The sequence below is a fragment of the Dipodomys merriami genome, unplaced genomic scaffold (genome assembly GCF_024711535.1).
Source record: "Dipodomys merriami isolate MVZ:Mamm:240054 unplaced genomic scaffold, mDipMer1.0.p SCAF_96, whole genome shotgun sequence".
Lineage (NCBI taxonomy): Eukaryota > Metazoa > Chordata > Mammalia > Rodentia > Heteromyidae > Dipodomys > Dipodomys merriami.
The window spans coordinates 2896714-2920347 of record NW_027206579.1 but is presented as its reverse complement, the minus strand read 5'-3'; positions in this window follow the sequence as shown (position 1 = coordinate 2920347).

Here is a 23634-nt window from a genome sequence, read left to right as displayed (position 1 = left end):
GTTTAGGTTGAGGTTGAGGGTTAGGGTTGGGGTGATGTTTAGTGTGAGGGTGAGGGTTAGGGTGAGGTTGAGTGTTCAGGTGAGAGAGTTAGGTTTAGAGTTAGGGATAGGGTTAGGGTGAGGGTATTGGTTGGGGTGAGTGTTAGGGTAAGGGTGAGTGTTAGGCATAGGGTGAGGGTTAGGTTTAGGGTTAATTTTAGGGTTAGGTTGAGGGTGAGCGTTAGGATTAGGGTTAGGATGAGGGTGAGGCTCAGGGTTAGGGTTAGGGTTAGTGTGAGGGTTAGGGTTAGGATTAGGTTTAGGGTAAGTGTTAGGGTTATATTTATGTTTAGTATAAGGGTTAGGGTGAGGCTTAGGCTTAGAGTTAGTGTGATTGTTAGGGTTAGGGTTAGAGTTTGGGTTAGGTTGAGTTTAAAGGTTAGGGTGAGGTTTAGGGTGAGGGTGAGGGTAAGGGTTAGGGTGAGGGTTAGCGTGAGGGATAGGGTTAGTTTATGGTTAGTGTTAGGGTGAGGTTTAGGGTGAGGTTTAGGTTTAGGTTTAGGTTTAGGGTGAGAGTTAGGGTGTGGATAATTGTTAGGGTGAGGGTTAGGGTGAGGTGAGCGTTAGGGTTAGGTTGACAGTAAGGGTTATGTTGAGGGTTATGGTGAGGGTGAGGGTTAGGGTTAGCCTTAGGGTTAGGGTGAGGGTGAGGGTTAGGGTGAGTGTGAGGGTTAGTTTTAGGGTCAGGGTTAGGGTTAGGATGAGGGTTAGGGTTAGGGTGAGGTTGAGGGTTAGGGTTAGGTTGATGATTAGGTTTAGGGTGAGGTTTAGGGTTAGGGTTAGGGTGAGAGTTAGGGTTAGGGTGATGTTTATTGTGAAGGTGAGGGTTAGGGTGAGGGTGAGTGTTAGTGTGAGGATGAGGGTTCGGGTAAGGCTGAGGCTTAGGGTGTGGTTGAGGTTTAGGGTTACAGTGAGAGTCAGAGTGAGGTGTCGGGATAGGGTTAGGGGTAGGGTTTGTGTGAGGGTAAGGGTTAGGGTGAGGGTTAGGGTGAGGCTGAGGTTTAGTGTTAGCCTTAGGGTTAGGGTGAGTGTTAGGGTTAGGGAGATGTTTAGGGTGAGGTTGAGGGTTAGTGTGAGGGTGAGGGTGAGGCTTAGGGTTAGTGTTAGGATTAGGGTTAGGGTTAGGGTTAGGCTGAGGATGAGGGTGAAATTGAGGGTGACGGTTAGGTTTAGGATTAGGATGAGGCTTCTGGTTAGTGTGAGGGTTAGTGTGATGCTGAGGGTCAGGGTGAGGGTGAGTGTTAGAATGAGGGTGATGGTGAGGGTTAGGCTTGGGATTTGGGTTAGGGTGAATTTTAGGGTTAGGATTATTTTAGGGTTAGGGTTATTGCTAGGGTTAGGGTGAGGGTGAGGGTTAGGGTGAGGGTTAGCGTTAGGGTTAGGGTTAAGGTGAGGGTGGGGTTGAGGGTTAGGGTTAGGATTAGGGTGAGGGTTAGGGTAAGGCTGAGGAGGAAGGGGAGATTGAGGATGAGGGTTAGGTTTAGGGTTAGGGTTAGTGTGAGTGTTAGGTTTAGGGTTAGGGTTTGGGTTAGGTTGAGGGTAAAGTTTAGGGTGAGGTTTAGGCTTAGGGTGAAGTTTAGGATTAGGGTGAGGGTTAGGGTGAAGTTTATGTTTAGTTTTAGGGTTAGGGTGAGGGTTAGGTTTATTGTGAGGTTTAGGCTTAAGGTTAGGGTGACGGTAAGGGTTAAGTTGAGGGTTAGGGTGAGGGTGAGTTTTAGTGTTAGCATTAGGTTTAGCTTTAGGGTTAGCTTGAGAGTTAGGGTTAGAGTTAGGGTTAGGGTGAGTTTGAGGGTGATGGTTAGGTTTAGGATTAGGATTAGGTTTAGGGTCAGGGTGAGTGTTAGGGTGAGAGTGAGGGTTTGGGTGAGAGTGAGGGTTAGTGTGTGGGTTAAGGTTAGGGTTAGGGTCAGGATTAAGTTTAGGCTTAGGGTCAAGGTTATGGTGAGGGTCAGGTTTAGGGTGAGGTTTAGTTTGAGGATGAGGGTTAGGGTTAGTGTTAGGGTTAGGGTGACGTTTGGGGTAAGGGTTATCGTTAGGGTTAGGGTGAGGGTGAGGGTGAGGTATAGGGTGAGGTTTATGGTTAGGGTGAGGGTTAGGGATAGTGTTCGGTTTGGATGAGGGTGGGGGTGATTGTTAGGTTTAGGTTTCGAGTTAAGGTGAGGGTGAGGGTGAGGGTTAGGATTAGGGTTAGGATGAGGGTTAGGCTGAGGGTTAGGTTTAGAGTTCGTGTGAGGGTTAGGGTTAGGTTTAGAGTTAGGATGAGGGTTAAGTTTAGATTTAGGGTTAGCATAAGGTTTAGGCTGAGGGTTAGGGTTAGGGTTAGAGTGAGGGTTAGGGTTAGGGTTAGGGTAAGGTTTAGGGTGAGGGTAATGGTGAGGGTGAGGGTTAGGCTGAGGGTGAGGGTTAGGGTTAGAGTGAGTGTTAGGGTGAAGGTTAGGTTTAGGGTTAGGGTTAGGGTGAGGGTGAGGGTGTGGGTAAGTGTTAGGGTGAGGGTTAGGGTAACCCTAACGCTCACCCTAACTCTCACCCACAAACTAACCCTCAGCCTAAACATTATCCTCACACTAAACCAAACCCTAACCCTAACCTTCACACTAACCCTAACCCTCAAGCTAACCGTATCCCGACACCTCACCCTAACTCTCACCCTAACCCTAACCCTAACCCTAACACTCACCCTAACCCTAACTCTAAACCTAACCCTCACCCTCACCCTAACCCTCACCATCACCCTAACGCTTACCCTAACCCTAACCCTCACCCTAAACCTAACCCTCAACCTAAACATAACCCTCACCCTGACCCTCGCCCTAACCCTAACCCTAACGCTAACCCTCACCCTAACCCTTACTTTAACCCTAACCCTCACCCTAAACCTAATGCTCACCCTAACAATAACCCTCACACTAACCCTAACCCTAGCCCTCACCCTCATCCTCAACCTCAACCTAACCCTAACACTCATCCTAACCCTAACCCTAAACCTAAACCTCACACTAAACTTAAACTTCAGCCTAACCCTAATCCTCACACTAAACCTAACAGTCACTCTATCCCTAAACCTACCCCTCAGACTAACCCTCACCCTAAACCTAACCCTAACCCTAATCCTCACCCTATCCCTAACCTTAACCCTAATCCTAATCCAAACATTCACCCTCACCCTAACTCTAAACCTAACCCTCATCCTCACCCTTACCCTCACCCTAACCCTTATCCTCACCCTAACCCTAACCATAACCCTCACAATAACCGTAACCCTCACTCTAACCCTAACCCTAACCCTCACCCTAACCTTCATCCACACCCTGATCCTCAAACTCAACTTAACCCTAACCCTAAACCTATCCCTCACCCTAAACCCTAAACCTAACCCTAACCCTAAACCTCACCCTCACCCTCACCCTAACCCTAACCCTCACCCTAAACATCACCCTAATCCTAACACTCACCCTAACCCTAACCCGAAGCTTCACCCTGAATCTAAACTCAGCATAATCCTCAACCTAACCCTAACCTTTACTTAACCGAAACCATCAACCTCACCCTTAGGCTAACCCTCACCCTCACCGAAGAACTCACCCTAACCCTAACCTTAACCCTAACCCTCACCCTCAAACTCCCCTACACCCTCAGCCTTACCCTAAACATAACCCTAATCGTAACACTAACGCTCAACCCCAACCTCACCCTAACCCTAACACTAAACCTAACTATAACCCTCACCCTCATCCTAACCCTAACCCTAACCCTAACAATAACTCTAACCCTAAACCTAACCCTAAAACTCATCCTAACCCTTATCCTAACCCTAAATCTCAACCTCACCCTCACCTTCACACTAACCCTCAACCTCACCCTAAATATCACCTTATCCCTAACCTTCACAATGAACCTAACCCTAACGCTCACCCTAACTCTCAGCCACAAACTAACCCTCAGCCTAAACATTATCCTCACACTAAACCACACCCTAACCCTAACCTTCACACTAACCCTAACCCTCAAGCTAACCGTATCCCGACACCTCACCCTAACTCTCACCCTAACCCTAACCCTAACCATAACACTCACCCTAACCCTAACTCTAAACCTAAACTTCACCCTCACCCTAACCCTCACCATCACCCTAACGCTTACCCTAACCCTAACCCTCACCCTAAACCTAACCCTCAACCTAAACATAACCCTTACCCTGACCCTCGACCCTAACCCTAACGCTAACCCTCACCCTAACCCTTACTTTAACCCTAACCCTCACCCTAAACCTAATGCTCACCCTAACAATAACCCTCACAGTAACCCTAACCCTAGCCCTCACCCTCACCCTCACCCTCAACCTAACCCTAACACCCATCCTAACCCTAAACCTAAACCTAAACCTCACACTAAACTTAAACTTCACCCTAACCCTAATCCTCACACTAAACCTAACTGTCACTCTATCCCTAACCCTACCCCTCAGCCTAACACTCACCCTAAACCTAACCCTAACCCTAATCCTCACCCTATCCCTAACCTTAACCCTAACCCTAATCCTAACACTCACCCTCACCCTAACTCTAAACCTAACCCTCAACTTCACCCTAACCATATACCTAACCCTCACCCTAACACTAACACGCACTCTATACCTCACCCTCACCCTAACCCTAAACCAAACCCTAACCCTAACGCTAAACCTAATCCTAACGGTAAATCTGACCCTCACCCTCACTCTAAACCTCATCCTAAGCATAACCCTAACCCTAATGCTAACCCTAACCCTCAACCTCACCCTAACCCTAACCCTAACCCTGAAACTAAACCTAACCCTAACCCTAATGTTAACTCTAACCCTCACCCTAACTCTAATCCTGAACCTAACCCTTATCCTAACCCTCACCCTCACCCTATCTATAACACGAACACTCACCCTAACCCTAACTCTAATCCTAAACCTAATCCTACCACTCAGCCTAACCCTTACCCTCACTCTAACCCTCACCCTCTCCCTAACATTAATGCTAACCCTAAATATCAACCTCATCCAAACCGTCGCCCTAAACCTTACCCTCACCATAACCCTATCCCTCAACCTCAATCTAACCCTCACCCTAACCCTTACACTCACCCTAACCCTCACTCAAACCTAACCCTAACACTAACCCTCACCCTAACCCCCACCCTAACCTTCACCCTAACCCTAATGCTAACCCTAACCCTCAGTCTCACCCTAACCCTCACCCTAACTCTTATCCTCACACTAACCCTAACAATAACCCTAAGCGTAACCCTCACACTAAGACTAACCCTCATCCTAACCCTAACCCTACCTCTCACCCTAACACTCACCCTAACCCTAACCTTAACCCTAACCTGAACCCTAACCCTAACCCTAATTCGCCCCTGAACCCGAACCCTCACCTACACCCTAACCCTTCCCCTTCCCTGAACCCTAACTGTCACCCTAAAACTCACCCTCACCCTAAACATCACCCTCACACTTACCCTCAACCTAAAACTCAACCTCACCCACAACCTAACCCTGCCCCCCACCATAATCCTCACCCTAAACTTAACCCTAACCCTTACCTAACCGAAACCCTCACTCACAACCTCATTCTCTCCCTCAACCTCAGCCTAAACCTTACCCTAACCCTAATCCTAACCCTAACTCTTACCCTCACCCTAAACTTAACCCTAACCCTAATCCTCACCGTCACCCTCCCACTCACCCTCACCCTCACCCTAACCCTCACCGTCACCCTAAACATCACTCTAAACCTAACCCTCACGCTAACCTAACCCCTACCCTAACCCTAACCCTAAACCAAACTCTCACCCTTACATTAACCCTCACCCTAACACTTACCCTCAACCTAACCCCAACCTGAACCTTAACACTAACCCTCACCCGAACCCTCACCCTAACCCTAATTTTAACCCTAACCCTAACCTTTACCCTAACTCTAACTCTTACACAAACCCTAAGCCTAACCCTAAACCTCACCCTAACCCTAAACTTAACCCTCATCCTCACCCTAACACTTGCCCTAACCCTAACCCTCACCATAACCCGAACCCTTAAACTATACCTAAACCTCATCCTCAACCTAACCCTAACCCTAACCCTCACTGTAACCCTAACCCTCACCCTAAACCTCAGCCTCACCCTAACCCTCACCCTAAACCTAACCCTCAGCCTAAACCTCACCCTCACCCTAATCCTCACACTAACCCTAACCCTAAATCTTACCTAACCGAAACACTCAACCTCACCCTCACCCTCTCCCTAACCCTCATTCTCACCATAGCCCTCACCCTAACCCTCACCCTCACCCTCATCCTAACCCTTACACGAACCCTAATCCTAACCCTAACCATTATCCTCACCCTAAACCAAACCCTAACCGTCACCCTCACACTCACCCTCACCCTCACCCTAACCCTCATGCTCAACCTCACCCTCACCCTAACCCTCACCATCACCCTAAAAATCACCCTAACCCTAATGCTAACCCTAACCCTCAACCTCACCCTAAACCTCACCGTAATCCTTATCCTCAAACTAACCCTAACCCTAAACCTCGACCTCACCCTCACTCTAACCCTAACCAAAAACATAACCCTCACTCTAACCGTAACCCTTACTCTAAGCCTGAATCTAACCTTAACCCTCACCCTAACCATAACCCTAACCCTAACCCTCACCCTCACCCTAAACCTAACCCTAAACATAACCCTCACCCTAACCCTGTCCCTTACTCTAACCCTAACCCTACCCCTCACCCTAAACCTCACACTCACCCAAACCCTAACACTGACACTCACCCTAAACCCAACCCTAACCTTAACCCTAACGCTAACCCTAAACCTAACCCTCACCCTAACTCTAACACTTACCCTAAACCTAACCCTAACCCTAACCCTAACCCTAACCCTCACACTAAGCCTAAACCTCACCCTAACCCTCACCCTAACCTTTATCCTAATACTAAACCTAACTCTAAACCTAACTCTAACCCTCACACAAACCCTAACCCTCTCACTAACCTTAACCCTACTCCTCGCCCTAACCCTCAACCTAACCCTAACCCTCACCGTAACCCTTATCCTAAACCTCACCCTCACCCTAACCATCTCTGTCACCTTAACCCTCAACCTAAACCGAACTTTAACCCACACCCTAACCCTCACCCTCACCCTCACCCTCACCCTCACTCTAAACCTGAACCTAACCCTCATCCTAACACTAACCCTCACCCTCACCCTCACACTAACCCTAACCTAAAGCCTCACCCTAACCCTAACCCTAAACCTTACCTAACCGAAAAGCTCACCATCACCCAAACCCTAACCCTCTACCTAGCCCCCCCAACACTAACCCTCACCTTAACCCTAACCCTCACCCTCACACTCGCCCTCACCCTCACCCTAAACCTAACCCTAACCCTATTGCTAACCCTAAACCTACCTCTCAGACTAACCCTCACCCTAACCCTAACCCTATCACTAACACTCACACTAACCCTAACCCTAATACTGAACCTAACCCTCACCCTCACCATAACCCTGACACTTACCCTAACCCAAACCCTATGCGTAGTCCTCACCCTAACACTTACACTCACCCTCAACCTCACCCTAACCCTCACCCTAAGCTATACCCTCACCCTAACTCTAATCCTAACCCTAACTCTCACCCTCACCCTCACCCTAATGCTAACCATAACCCTCAGACTCACCCTAACCCTCACACGAACACTTACCCTCACCCTAACCCTAACCCTCACCCTCACCTAAACCTCACCCTAACACTTTCCCAAACCCTAACCTCACCCTAACCCTAACCCTAAACCCAACCTTGACGCTAACCCTCACCCTCATTTTAAACTTCACCCTAACACTTACCAACACCCTTACACTCACGGTAACCCTGACCCTAAACCTAAACTTGACCCTAACCCTCACCCTATCCCTAAACCTCACCTTCACCCTAACTTTCACCCTAACATTTACCCTCACCCTAACTCTTACCCTAACTCTAAACTTAACGCTCACACTAACCCAAACCCTAATCCTCAGCTCAACCCTTATCCTAACCCTAAACCTCACCCAAACACTAACCCTAAGCCTCAGCCTAACCCTCATCCTAACCCTAACCCTAATACTAACTCTCACCCTAAACCTAAACCTCACCATCATCCTAACGCTCACCCTAACCCTCACCCTAACCCTAACCCTCACCCTAAACCTAACCCTCAACCTAAACATAACCCTCACCCTAACCCTAACCCTCATCCTAAACCTAACCCTCAACCTAAACATAACCCTCACTCTGACCCTCACCCTAACCCTAACCCTAACGCTAACCCGCACCCTAACCCTTACTTTAACCCTAACACTCACCTTAAACCTAACGCTCACCCTAACACTAATGCTCAAACTAACCCTACAAATAGCCCTCACCCTCACCCTCACCCTCAACCTAAACCTCACCCTAAACCTAATCCTCACACTAAACCTTACAGTCACTCTATCCCTAACCCTACCCCTCAGCCTAACCCTCACCCTAAACCTAACCCTAATCTAACCCTCACCCTAACCCTAACACTAACCGTAACCATAAGCCTAACCCTAACCCTAACACTAACACTAACCGTAACAATAAGCCTAACCCTAACCCTTACCCTAACCCTAACCCTAACCCTAACCCTCACCCTAAACCTTATGCTAAACCTAACACTCACCCTCACCCTAATCCTCACCCTAACCCTTATCCTCACACTAACTCTAACCCTATCCCTCAGCATAAACCTCACCCTAACCCTAAACCTGAAACTAACCCTCACCATAAACCTAACCCTTACCCTAAACCTAAGCCTAACCCTAGCCCTAACCCTAATCCTCACCCTCACCCTTATCTTAACCCTAACCCTAAACCTAACCCTCACCCTAACCCTAACCCTTACCCTATCCCTAAACCTACCCCTCAACCTAACCCTCACGGTCACCCTAATCCTAACCCTAACCCTCACCCTAAACCTAAACCAAACCCTAACCCTAAACCTAACACTCAACCTGACCCTAACCCTTACCCTAAACCTAACCCTAATCCTATCCCCAAACCAAACCGTAACCCTCATCCTCAACCTCACCCTCACCCTATCACTCACCGTCACCCTAACCCTCACCCTAAACCGAACCTTAACCCACACCCTAAGCCTCACCCTCACCCTCACCCGAACCCTCACACTCACCCTAAGGCTAACGGTAACCCTCAACCTTACCCTAAACCTAACCCACAACCTCATCCTAATCCTCACCCTAACCCTAACCCTAAACATTACCTAAACGAAATCCTCACCATCAGCCAAACCCTTACCCTCAACCTAGCCCTCCCCCAACACTAACCCTCACCCTAACCCAAACCCTCACCCTCAAACTCACCCTCACCCTAATCCTAAACCTAAACCTAACCCTCACACTAAGCCTAACCCTCACCCTAACCCTAACCCTACCTCTCAGACTAACCCTCAAATTAACCCTAACTATGACCCTCACCCTAACCCTAACCTTATCACAAACCCTCACACTAACCCTAAACCTAATACTGAACCTAACCCTCACCCTCACCCTCACAATAAACCTAACACTCACCCTAATCTTAACCCTAAAATTAGTCCTCACCCTAACACTTACCCTCCCACTCACCCTAACACTAACGCTCAACCTCACCCTAACCCTGACACTAAGCTTTACTCTCACACTAACTCTAATCCTAACCCTAACCCTCACCCTCACCCTAATGCTAACCCTAACCCTCAGACTCACACTAACCCTCACCCTAACACTTACCCTCACCCTAACCCTAACCCTCACCCTCACCCTAAACCTCACCCTAACACTTACTCACACCATTACCCTCACCCTAACCCTATCCCTAAACCTAAATTTTACCCTAACCCTCACCCTATCCCTAAACCTCACCCTCACTCTAACTCTCACCCTAACCTTTACCCTCACCCTAACCCTAAGCCTATCCCTCAAACTAACCCTAACCCTAACCCTCAGCCTAACCCTTATCCTAAACCTAAACCTAGCCCTAAACCTCACCCTAATCCTAACCCTAACCCTCAGCCTAACCCTCATCCTAAGCCTAACACTAATCCTAACTCTCACCCTAACCCTAACCGTAAACCTAAACCTCACCCTAAACCTAAACCTCACCCTCACCCTCTCCTTCACCTTCAGCCTAACCCTAATCCTAACCTAATCATAACCCTCACCCTCACACTCACACTAACTCTAACCCTAAACCTAACCCTAACACCCACCCTCACCCTAACCTTAACCCTAACAATATACCTAAACCTCAACCTAACCCTAACCCTCACCCTAATCCTAAACCTAACCTTCACTCTCAAATTCACCCTATCTCTAACCCAAACTCTAACCCTAACCCTAATCTTCACCCACACCCTAACCCTCACAGTCAACCGAACCCTCACCCTCAACCGAACCCTCATCCTCACCCTAACCATCACCCTCACTCTAAACATCACCCAAAACCTAACCCTCACCCTAACCCTAACCCAAACCCTATTCCAAACCCTCACACTCACCCTAACACTCACCCTAACCCTTACCCTCACCCTAACCCTTAACCTCACCCTAACCCTAACCATAACCCTCAAAATAACCGTAACCCTCACTCTAGCCCTAAACGTAACCCTAACCCTGACATTCACCCACACCCTGATCCTCACCCTCAGCTGAACCCTAACCCTAATCCTATTCCTATTCCTAACCCTCAGCCTCACATTAAACCTAACCCTAACCCTAAGCCTCACCCTCACTCTAACCTTCACCTTCACCCTAAACATCATCCTAACCCTAAACCTCACCCTAACCCTAACCCGAACCCTCACCCTGAACCTAACCTCAGCTTAATCCTCACCCTCGCCCTAATCCTCACCATAACCCTAACCTTTAACTAACCGAAACCCTCACCCTCAATCTCAGCCTAACCCTAACCCTCACCCAAGCCCTCACCCTAACCCTAACCTTAACCCTAACACTCACATTCAAATTCCCCTTCCCCCTCAGCCTTACCCTAACAATAACCCTAATCCTAACACTAACCCTCAACCCCACCCTCACCCTAACCCTAACCCTAACAATAACCCTCACCCTCAACCTAACCCAAACCCTAACCCTAACAATAACTCTAAACCTAATCCTAACCCTAAAACTCACCCTAACCCTAATCCTAACCCTAAACCTCAACCTCACCCTCACCCTCACACTAACCCTCAACCTCACCCTAAACATCACCTTAACCCTAACCCTCACACTGAACCTAACCCGAGCGTTCACTCTAACTCTCACCCTAAAACTAAACCTCACCCTAAACATTATCCTCACACTAATCCTAACCCTAACCTTCACACTAACCCAAACCCTCAACCTAACCATATCCCGACACCTCACCCTAACTCTCACCCTAACCCTAACCCTAACACTCACCCTAACCCTCAACATCACCCTAACGCTCACCCTAACCCTAACCCTCACCCTAAACCTAACCCTCAACCTAAACCTAACCCTCACCCTGACCCTCACCCTAAAACTAACCCAAACGCTAACCCTCACCCTAACCCTTACTTTAACCCTAACTCTAACATTAAACCTAACGCTCACCCTAACACTAAGCCTCAAACTAACACTAACCCTAGCCCTCAACCTAACCCTCACCCTCAACCTAACCCTAACAGTCATCCTAAGCCTAACCCTAAACCTAAACCTCACACTAAAACTAAACCACACCCTAACCCTAATCCTCACCCTATCCCTAAACTTAACCCTAACCCTCACCCTAAACCTCAACCTCACCCAAACCCTAATGCTAAACCTAACCCTCACCCTGAACCTAACCCTCAACCTAACCCTTACCCTTATCCTAACCCTTATCCTCACCCTAACCCTAACCCTCAACCTCGCCCTAACCCTCACCCTAACACTTTCCCACACCCTCACCCTAACCCTATCACTCACCCTAATGCTAACCCTAACCATAGTTCTCACCCTAACTCTTACCCTCACCATCACCCTAACCCTAACCCTCAACCTCACCCTAACTCTCACCCTAAGCCTTACCCTCACCCTAACTCTAATCCTAACCCTAACACTAACCCTCACCCTCACCCTAATGCTAACCCTAACCCTAAGACTCACCCTAACCCTCACCCTAACACTTACCCTCACCCTAACCATAACCCTCACCCTCAACCTAGACCTCACCCTAACAATTACCCAAAACCTAACCCTCTCCCTAATCCGAACCCTAAACCTAACCTTGATGCTAACACTCACCCTCACCCTAAACCTTACCCTAACACTTACCCATACCCTTACCCTCACCCTCACCCTAACCCTAAACCTCTCCCTTCCCCTGACTCTCACCATTACCTTTACCCTCACCCTAACTCTTACCGTAACCCTAAACCTAACCCTAACCCTACCCCTAACGCTTACCCTCACCCTAAGCCTATTCCTCACCCACACACTAACCCTCACAGTCAACCGAACCCTCACGCTCACCCAAACCCTCATCCTCACCCTAACCCTCACCCTCACTCAAAACATCACCCAAACACTAACCCTCACCCTAACCCTAACACAAACACTAATCCAAACCCTCACACTCACCCTAACCCTCACCCTAACCCTTACCCTCACCCTAAACCTTACCCTCAACCTAACCCTAACCATAACACTCATAATAACCGTAACCCTCACTCTAACCCTAACCCTAACCCTGAGCCTAACGTTCACCCTCACCCTGATCCTCACACTAAGCTTAACCCTAACCCTAATCCTAGCCCTCACGCTCACCCTAACCCTCACCCTCAGCCTAAACATCACCCTAACCCTAACCCTCACCTTAACGCTAACCCGAACCCAAACCCTGAACCTAACTTCAACTTAATCCTCACCCTAATCCTGACCCTAACCCTAAACTTTATGTAACATAAAACCTCACCCTCACCCTCAGCCTAACCCTCACCCTCACTCAAGCCCTCAACTTAACCCTAACCTTAACCTAACCCTCACCCTCAAACTCCCCTTCCCCCTCAGCCTTACCTTAACCATAACCCTAATCCTAACACTAACCCTCAACATCACCCTCACCCGAACCCTAACCCTAAACCTAACAATTACCCTCACCCTCATCCTAACCCTAACCCTAACAATAACTCTAACCCTAACCCGAACCCTAAAACTCACCCTAACCCTAATCCTAACCCTAACCCTCACCCTCACCCTCACCCTCACACTAACCCTCAACCTCACCCCAAACATCATCTTAAACCTAACTCTAAACCTAACCCTCACCCTCACCGTAACCCTCACCATCACCCTAACGCTCACCCTAACTCTAACCCTCACCCTAAACCTAACCCTCACCCTAAACCTAACCCTCACCCTGACCCTCACCCTAACCCTAATCCTAACTCTAACCCTCACCCTAACCCTTTCTTTAACCCTAACCCTCACGCAAAACCTAACGCTCACCCTAACACTAAACCTCACACTAACTCTAACCCTAGCCCTCAACCTCACCCTCACCCTCAACCTAACCCTAACACTCATCCTTACCCTAACCCTAATCCTAAACCTTACACTAAACCTAAACCTCACCCTAACCCTAATCCTCACACTAAACCTAACAGTCACTCTATCCTTAACCCTACCTCTCAGCCTAAACCTCACCCTAAACCTCATCCTAAACCAAACACTAACACTAACCCTCACAATAAACCTCATCCTATACCGTACCCTCAACATAACCCTAAACCTAACTCTAACCCTAATCCTCAAACACATCCTAACCTTCACCCTCACCCTAAACATCAGCCAAACCTTAACTCTCACCCTAACCCTAACCCTAACCCTTACCCTAAATCTAACCCTCACCCTCAAGCTAATCCTCACCATAAACCTAACTATGACCTAAAAGAAACCCTCACACCCTTACCCTCACCCTAGCCCTCACCCTAACCCTAACCCGAACCCTAACACTCACCTTCACCCTAACCCTTACCCTTACTGTAACCCTAAACCTAACCCTAATCATAACCCTCACACTAACCGTAACCTTCACACTAACCATAACCCTAACCCTAACCTTAAGCTTCACCCCCACACTGACCCTCACACAAACCCTAACCCTATTCCTAATCCTAAGCCTCACAATCACCCTCAACCTAAACCTAACTCTAACACTAACCCTCACCCTCAACCTCACGGAACACTCACCCTCACCCTAAATATCACCCTAACCCTAACCCTCACCCTAAACCTAACCTCAGCTTAACCCTCACCCTCAACCTAATCCTCACCCTATCCCTAACCCTAACTTAAACAAAACCCTCACCCACACACTAACACTCACCCTCACCCTAGCCCTAACACTAACCCTAAACATAACACTTACCCACACACTAACTCTCACACTCATCCTCACTCTAACCCTAATCGTAACCCTAATCCTAACCCTAATGCTCACCCTACCCCTGTCCCTAACCCTAACTGTAAACATAACGCTCACTCTCATCCTAAACCTCATGCTGACCCGAGCACTCACCCTAACCCCAAACCATACTCTCACATTAAACATCACCTTAACCCTAACCCTCAACCTAACCCTAACCCTAACCCCCACTCTAACCCAAACCCTCACCCTAACACTTACCCACAACATAATCCTATCCCTCAAACTCAATCTTACCATCACCCTAACCCTTACCCTTACCCTAACCCTCACAATACCCCTCACCCTAAACCTAAACCTCAGCCTCGCCCAAACCCTCACACTAAACTTTATCCTCATATTCACCCTAACTCTCACCTTCACCCGAGCCATCACCCTCACCCTAACCCTAACTATAACCCTCAACCTCACCCTCAACCTCAGCCTAAACCTAATCCTAACCCTAACCCTAAACCTCACCCTCACCCTCACCCCAACCCTAACCCTCACCCCAACACTAAACCTCACCCTAACACTAACTCTCACCCTCACCCTCACCCTAATCCTAACCCTAACTCTAATCCTAACCGTCAACCTCACCATAACCCTCACCCTAACCCTTACCCTCACCCTCACCCTAAGCGTAACCCTAAACCTCACAGTAACCCTGACCCTCACCCTAACCCTAACCCTCACCTTAACCCTCATCCTCACCCTAATCCTCAACCTAACCTTACCTTAACCCTTACCTAAACTAAACCGTCACCCTTACCCTCACCCTAACACTCACCCCCACCCTAGCCCACACCCTAACCCTAACGCTAAACCTAACCCTCACACTAACCCTAACCATAACCCTCAGAATAAACCTTATCCTAACCCTAAACCTAAAACAAATCTTCACCCTAACCAAACCCTAAACCTCACCCTAACCCTAACCCTCACACTAACCCTAACCCTAACCCTCAGCCTAATGCTCATCCTAATCCTAACCCTAACCCTCAACCTAAACCTAATCCTAACCCTAACCCTCACATTAACCCAAAACCTCACCCTCAACCTCAACCTCACCCTCACCCTAAACCTAGTGCTAACCCTTATCCTAACCCTCACACTCACCCTAACTCTAACCCTAAACCAAACCCTCACACTCCCCCTCACACTCACCCTGAAACTCACCCTGACCCTAAGCCTCACCGTAATCTTTACCTTCACCATCACCCTAACCCTCACCCTAACCTTTAACGTGACCCTAACCCTAACCCTAAACCTAAACCTAACCCTCACACTAACCCTAAACCTAACCCTCAACCTAACCCTTATCCGAAACCTAAACCTAACCCTAACCCTCACCCTAACAATAACCCTAAACCTCACATTAACTCAAACCCTAAACCTCAGCCTAACGCTCATCCTAACCCTTACCCTAATCCTAACCCTCACCTTCACCGTACCCCTAACCCTAACACTCACCCTAAACCTAAACCTTACACTCATGCTCAGGTTAACTCTAATACTAACCCTAATACTAACCCTCACCCTCACCCTAACTCTAACACTAAACCTAACCCTAACCCTCACCCTCACCCTCACCCTAACCCTAAACCTATCCCTAACCCTCACCCTAACCCTAACCCAAACATTATACCTCACCCTCACCATCACCCTAACCCTAACCCTAACTCTCACACTAAACCTCACCCTAACCCTTATCCTCACCATAAACCTAACTCTAACATTAATGCTTTCCCTAAAACTAACCCTCACCCACACCTTAACCCAGACCCTCACCCGAACCCTCACCAATACCCAAACTCTCTTCCTAACACTAACCATAATCCTAATCCTAAACCTAAGCCTCACCCTCAAATTCACCCTAACCCTACACCTAACCCTAAACCTCACCAACACCCTCACCCTAATCTTCACCCTCACCCTAACCCTCACCCTCACCCTAACCCTACCCTTCACCCTAACCCTCATACTAAGTCTAACCCTAATCTTAACCGTCAACCTAACCCTATCCCTAGCCCTAACCCTCACCCTAACACTAATCCTAAACCTAACCCTAACACTCAACCTAACACTAATCCTCATCCACACCCTAACTCTCACCCTCACTCGAACCCTTACCCTCACTCGAACCCTCATCCTCACCCTCACACTAAACATCACCCAAACCCTAACCCTCACCCTAACCCTTGCCCTAACTCTCACCATAACCTTAACCCTAACCCTAAACCTCACCCTCACCCTAATCCTCACCATAACACTAAACCTTGGCTAAAAGAAACCCTCACACTAACCTTCACCCTCACCCTAGCCCTCACCCTAATCCTAACCCTAACCCTAAAACTCACCCTCAGCCTAAAGCTCACTCTAACCCTTCCCCTCACCCTTACCCTAACCCTAAACCTAACCATAACCCAAACCCACAACCTCACCCTACCCCTCACCCTCACCTTATCCTAAACCTTATCCTAACCCTAAACCTAAAAGCAACCTTCACCCTAACCAAACCCTAACCCTAACCCTCAGTCTAATGCTCATCCTAACCCTAACCCTAACCCTAACACTTACCCTAAAACTAACCCTAACCCTAACCCTCACCCTAACCCTAAACCTCACCTTCAAACTCACCCTAGCCCTCAGCCTAAACCTAGTGCTAACCCTAATCTTAACACTCACCCTCAACCTAACTCTAACCCTAAACCAAACACTGCCACTCCCCCTCACCCACACTCTAACCCTCACTCTAACAGTAACCCTCACCCTCAACCTCACCCTCAACTTCAGCCTAACCCTAGTCTATACCCTAATCCTAACCCTCAGCCTACCCCTGACGCTAACCTCAGCCCTAACCCTAACCCTCACCCTAACCCTCACCCTCACCATAGTCCACACCCTAACCCTAAACCTAACCCTCAGACTAATCCTAAACCTAACCCTCAGCCTAAACCTTATCCTAACCCTAAACCTAAAACTAACCTTCACCCTAAACAAACCGTAACCCTAACCCTAACCTAACCCTAACCCTCACACTAACCGTAACCCTAATCCTCAGCCTAACCCTCATGCTAACCCTAACCCTAACACTAACATAAACCCTGACCCTCAATTTAACCCTCCCCATAACCCTAACTCTAACCCTAAACCTCACCCTCACCCTAACCCTAATCCTAACACTAACCCTAAACTTCATCCTAACTCTGACCCTAACACTCACCCTCACCCTAAACATCACCCTAAACTTAACCCATACCCTAACCCTAACCCTAACCCTCACCCTAACCCTAACCTCAGCTTAATCCTAACCCTGATGTAAACGAAACCCTCACCCTCACCCTTACCCTAATCCTAACGCTAACCCTAACCCTGACTTGAACGAAAGCATCATCCTCAATCTCACACTAACCCTCACCCTCACCTTAGGCCTCACCCTCACCCTAACCCTAACACTAACCATCAACCTCACCCTCACCCTCACCCTCAGCCTAAACCTAACCCTACCCTAACCCTAACCCTCACCCTCCCCTGCACCCTAACCCTAACAATAACCCTAACCCTCGCCCTAACCCTAAACCTCAACCTCACCCTAACCCTAATTCTACCACTAACTCTAATCCTAACCCTCACCCTCACCCTAACCCTCACCCTAACCCTTACACTCACCTTGACCTAAACCTAACCCTAACCCTCACACTAACCTGAACCCTCACCCTACCGGTAACACTAACCTTAACCCTTACCCTCACACTCACCCTCAGCATTACCATAACCCTAACCCTAATCCTAAACCTAACCCTCACCCACACCCTCACCCCATCTCTAAACCGAACCCTAACCATAACCCTCTCCCTCCCCCGCACCCTCCCCCGAACCCTCACTCTCACCCTAACGCTCACCCTCACTCTAACCCTCACCCTAACTCTCATGCTAACCCTCACCCTCAACCTCACACTCACCCTAACCCTCACCATCACCCTAACCATAACCATAACCCTTACGCTAACCCTAACCCTAAGCCTCCCCTTCACCCGAACCTTCACCCTCACCCTCACCCTAAACATCACCCTAACAATAACCCTCACCCTAATCCTAACCCTAACGCTCACCCTAACCGAAACCCTCACCTTAACCCTCAACCTCATCCTAAACGTCACCCTAATCTTACCCTAAACGTTACCTAAACTAAACACTCGCCCTCACCCTAACCTTAACCCTAAACCTAACCTGCACACTAACCCTAACCCTAACCCTCAGCATAACGCTCATCCTAACCCTAAACATACCCATAATCCTCACCCTAACCATAACCATAACCCTAACCCTCACCCTAACCCTAACCCTCACCCACATCCTCACTCTCACCCTCACACTAAGCCTAACCCTAACCCTAATCCTAAACCAAAACATCACTCTCACCCTAAACCTAACACTAACCATTACTCTGATCCTCACCCTCAAGTTAACGCTAACCCTAACCCTCACCATCACCCTAAACCTCACCCAAACCCGAACCCTCACCTCAACCTAACCCTCACTCTCACCCTAACCCTAAACCTAACCTTAACCCTCTGCCTAACCCTAACAATAACCCTATCCCTCACCCTAACCGTTATCCTCACACTTACTCTAAACCTAACCCTAAACCTCACACTAACCCCAAAACTCACCCTATCCCTGACTTTACCCCTCACCCTAATCCTAACCTTAAACCTAACCCACATCCTAAATCTAACCCTAACCCTCACCCTCACCCTAACCCTCATCCACACCCGAACCATCACTGTCACCCTAACCCTCACCTTCACCCTAAACATCACCCTAAACCTAACCCTCAACCTAACCCTAAACATAACCCTCACCCTCCCCCCAACCCTAATCCTAATCCTAACATGAACCCTCAACCTAACCCTGACCCTCACACTCACGATAACCCTAACCCTCACCCTCACCCTAACCCTAACCCTACCGCTCACACTACCCCTCACCCTAACACTTAACCTCACCCTAACACAAACCCTAACCCTCACCCTCACCCTAGCCCTCACACTAACACTAAGCCTAACCCTAACCCTAACCCTAAACCTTACCCTCACCCTAACCCTCACCTTGACCCTCACCCTAACCCTAACCCTAACCCTCACCCTCACCCTCACCCTAACCCTAACTCTAATTCAAACCCTAATATTCACCCAGACCCTAAACCTCACCCTAATCCTTAGCCTCACCCTCACCCTAACCGGAACCCACACCTTAACCTTAACCCTCACTCTAATCTTAACCCTAACCCTCAACCTCCCACTCACCCAAACCCTAACCCCAAACCTCACCCTCACCCTAACCCTAAACCTAATGCTAACCCTAACCCTCATCCTCACCCTAACATTAACCCTACCCCTCACCCTAACCCAAAACCTAACCCTAATGCTAAACCTAACCCTCACCCTCACCATAACCCTCACCCTAACACTTACCCTCAACCTCTCCCTAACCCTTACTTTAAATATACACATGAGCCTAACCCTCACCTTAACCCTTACCCTCACTATAAACCTAACACTAACCCTAATCCTCACACTAACCCTAAACCTAAGCCTAACCCTAACCCTCACTTTACCCTCACCCTAATCCTAACCCTGACTCTCACCCTCACTGTAACACTAACACTAAACCTAAACCTCACCCTCACCCTAACCCCCACTGTCACCCTAACCCTCAATGTCACCCTAACCCTAACCCTCACCCTAAACCTCACCCTAACCCTTACCCTAACCATAAACTTAACCCTAACCCACACCCTAAACCTCACCCGAACCCTCACCGTCACCCTCACCCTCACCCTAACTGTAAGCCTAAGACTCACCACAACCCTAACCCTCACTCTAACCCTAAGTCTAACCCTAACCCGAACTCTAACCCTATACCTCACCCTAACCCTAAGGCTAAACCTAACCCTAACTCTTACTCTCATCCTAATCCTCACCCTAACCCTTTTCCTCACACTAACCCTAATCCTAACCCTCACACTAAACCTAACCCTCAAACTAAACCTCAGCATCACCTTAACCCTCACCCTAACCCTAACCCTCACCGACACCCTAAACCTCTCCCTCACCCTCACCCTCACCCTCACCCTAAACATCACCTTAACCCTAACCCTCACCTTCAACCGCACTTTCAGCCTAATCCTCACCCTAAACTTAAACCTAACCCTGTCCTAACCGAAAACCGCACCCTCAACCTAACCCTCACCCTAACCCTCGCCCTCACCCTAACCCTCACCCTAAGCCAAACCCTAACCCTAACCCTCAAACTCAACCTGATCCTCAACCTCAGACTCACCCTAACCCTAAACATATTCCTAACCCTAACCCTCACCCTCACCCTCACTCTAACCCTAACTGTAAACCTAATGCTAACCCTAAACCTCACCCTCACCTTAACCCTAATTCTAACCCTCACCCTAACCCTAACCTTAACCCTAATGCTATATGTAACCCTAACACTCACAATTAGAATAATGCTAACCCTAATACTCAAACACAACCTAAACCTCACCCTAACCCTTACCCTCAACTTAACCCTCAACTTAACCCTAAACCTAAACCTAAACCTCACCCAAACACTCACCCTAAACTTTACCCTAAACCTCACCCTCACCCTGACCCTCACCCTAACCTTTACCCACACCCTCACCCTAAACCTAACCATAACCCTCACACTAAACCTAACCCACACCCTAACCCTAACCATAATCCTCACCCTAAACCTCATCCTAACCCTAAACCTAACGCTCAAACTAACCCTAACCTAAAACATTACCCTAACCCAACCCTCACACTCACCCTCAGCCTAACACTAACCCGAACCATAATCCTAACCCTAAAACTCACCCTCACACTCACCTTAACTTGAACCCTAACCGTAAACCTAACCCTCACCCTAACCATAAACCTATCCCTAACGCACACCCTAACCCTAAACATTACCCTAACCCTAACCCTAACCCTAACCCTCACCCTAACGCTAACTCTCACCCTAACACTCACCTTAACCCTAACGCTAACCTTAAACCTCACCCTCACCCTAAACCTCACCCTAACCCAAACCCTCATCATAGCCCTGAGTAACCCTAACCCTAATGCTCACACTCACCCTAACCCTAACCCTCACCCTCACCCAAAACCTCACCCTCACCTTAACCCTCACCCTAATCCTAACTCTAACCCTCACCCCAACCCTAAACCTCACGATAACCCTATCTTTAACCCTCACCCTAAACCTTAATCTAACCCTAACCCTCACTCTCACCCTAATCCTCAACCTAACCCTGACCCTTACAATAACCCTAACACTAACCCTCACACTAAACCTAATCCTCACCCTAAACCTAAATATAACCCTCACCCTAACCCTAAACATAACACTCACCCTAATCCTAACCCTAAACCTAAACCTCTCCCTAACCCTAAACCTACCCCTCACCCTACCCCTCACCTTAAACCTAACCCTCACTCTTACCCTTATCCTAAACCTCAACCTGACCGTAACCCTCACCTTCACCCTAACCCTCACCCTAACCCTACCCCTCCCCAACACCCTAACTCTCACCCTCACCCGAACCCTCACTCTCACCCTAAGCTTCACCAACACCCTTAGCCACACCCTCAAACGAATCCTCACTCACCCTCACCCTCACCCTAAACATCACCCTAACCCTAACCCTCAACTTAACCCTAACCCTAACCCTCCCCCTAACCCTAACCCTAAACTTAAACCTCACCCTCACCCTAATCCGCACCCTAAACCTAAATCTAAACCTTTCCTAACCGAAAACCTCACCTTCACCCTAAACCTCACCTTAGCCCTGACCCTCACCCTAGCCTGCACCCTAAACCTAACGCTAAACTTAACCCTCACCCTCATGCTCACCCTCACCCTCACCCTCACCCTCAGCCTCACCCTAACCCTAAACCTAATCCTAACCCTAACCCTGACCCTCACCCTCACTCTAAACCTAACCCTAACCTGCAACATAAGCCTAACCCTAACAGTAATGCTAACCCTAACCCTCAACCTCACCCTAACCCTAACCCTAAACCTAACACTGAACCTAAACCTAACCCTAACCCTAATGGTAACCCTAACCCTCTCCCTCATCCTAACCCTGACCCTAACCCTTTACCTAACCCTCACCCTCACCCTATCCGTAACCCAACACTCACCCTAACCCTACCTCTAACACTAACCCTAATCCTACCCCTCAGCCTAACCCTCATCCTCACCCTAACCCTCACCATCTCCCTAACATTAAAGATAAGCCTAAACATCAACCTCACACTAACCGTCGTCCTAACCCTTACCCTCACCATAACCCTATCCCTCAACCTCATCCTAACTGTCACCCTAACCCTTACACTCACCCTAACCCTCACCCAACCCTAACCCTAAACCTAACCCTCACCCTAACCCCCACCCTAACATTCACCCTAACCGTAAGGCTAACCCTAAACCTCAGTCTCACCCTAACTCTTATCCTCACACTAACCCTAAACATAAACCTAACTGTAACCCTCACACTAAGCCTAAACCTCATCCTAAGCCTAACCCTACCTCTCACCCTAATACTCACCCTAACCCTAACCTTAACCCTATCCCGAACCCTAACATTAACCCTAATCCTCCCCCGAACCCTAAAACTCATGGTCACCCTAAGCCTCACCCTCCCCCTAACCCTCACCTACACCCTATCCCTTCCCATTCCCTGAAGCCTAACCCTCACCCTGAACCTCACCCTCAACCTAAACATCACCCTAACCCAAACCCTCACCCAAACCCAAACCCTCAATCTCACCCACAACCTAACCCTCACCCCCACCCGAAACCTCTCACTCTCCCTAATTTTCACTTTCACCTTAAACATCACCCTAACCCTAACACTCACCCTAACCCTAACCATAACCCTCACCCTCACCCTAACGCTAACCCTAACCCTTACCCTAACCCACAAGGTAACACTTAGGCTAAACTTGAGCCTCACTCTCACCCTAACCCTCACCCTAACAATTACC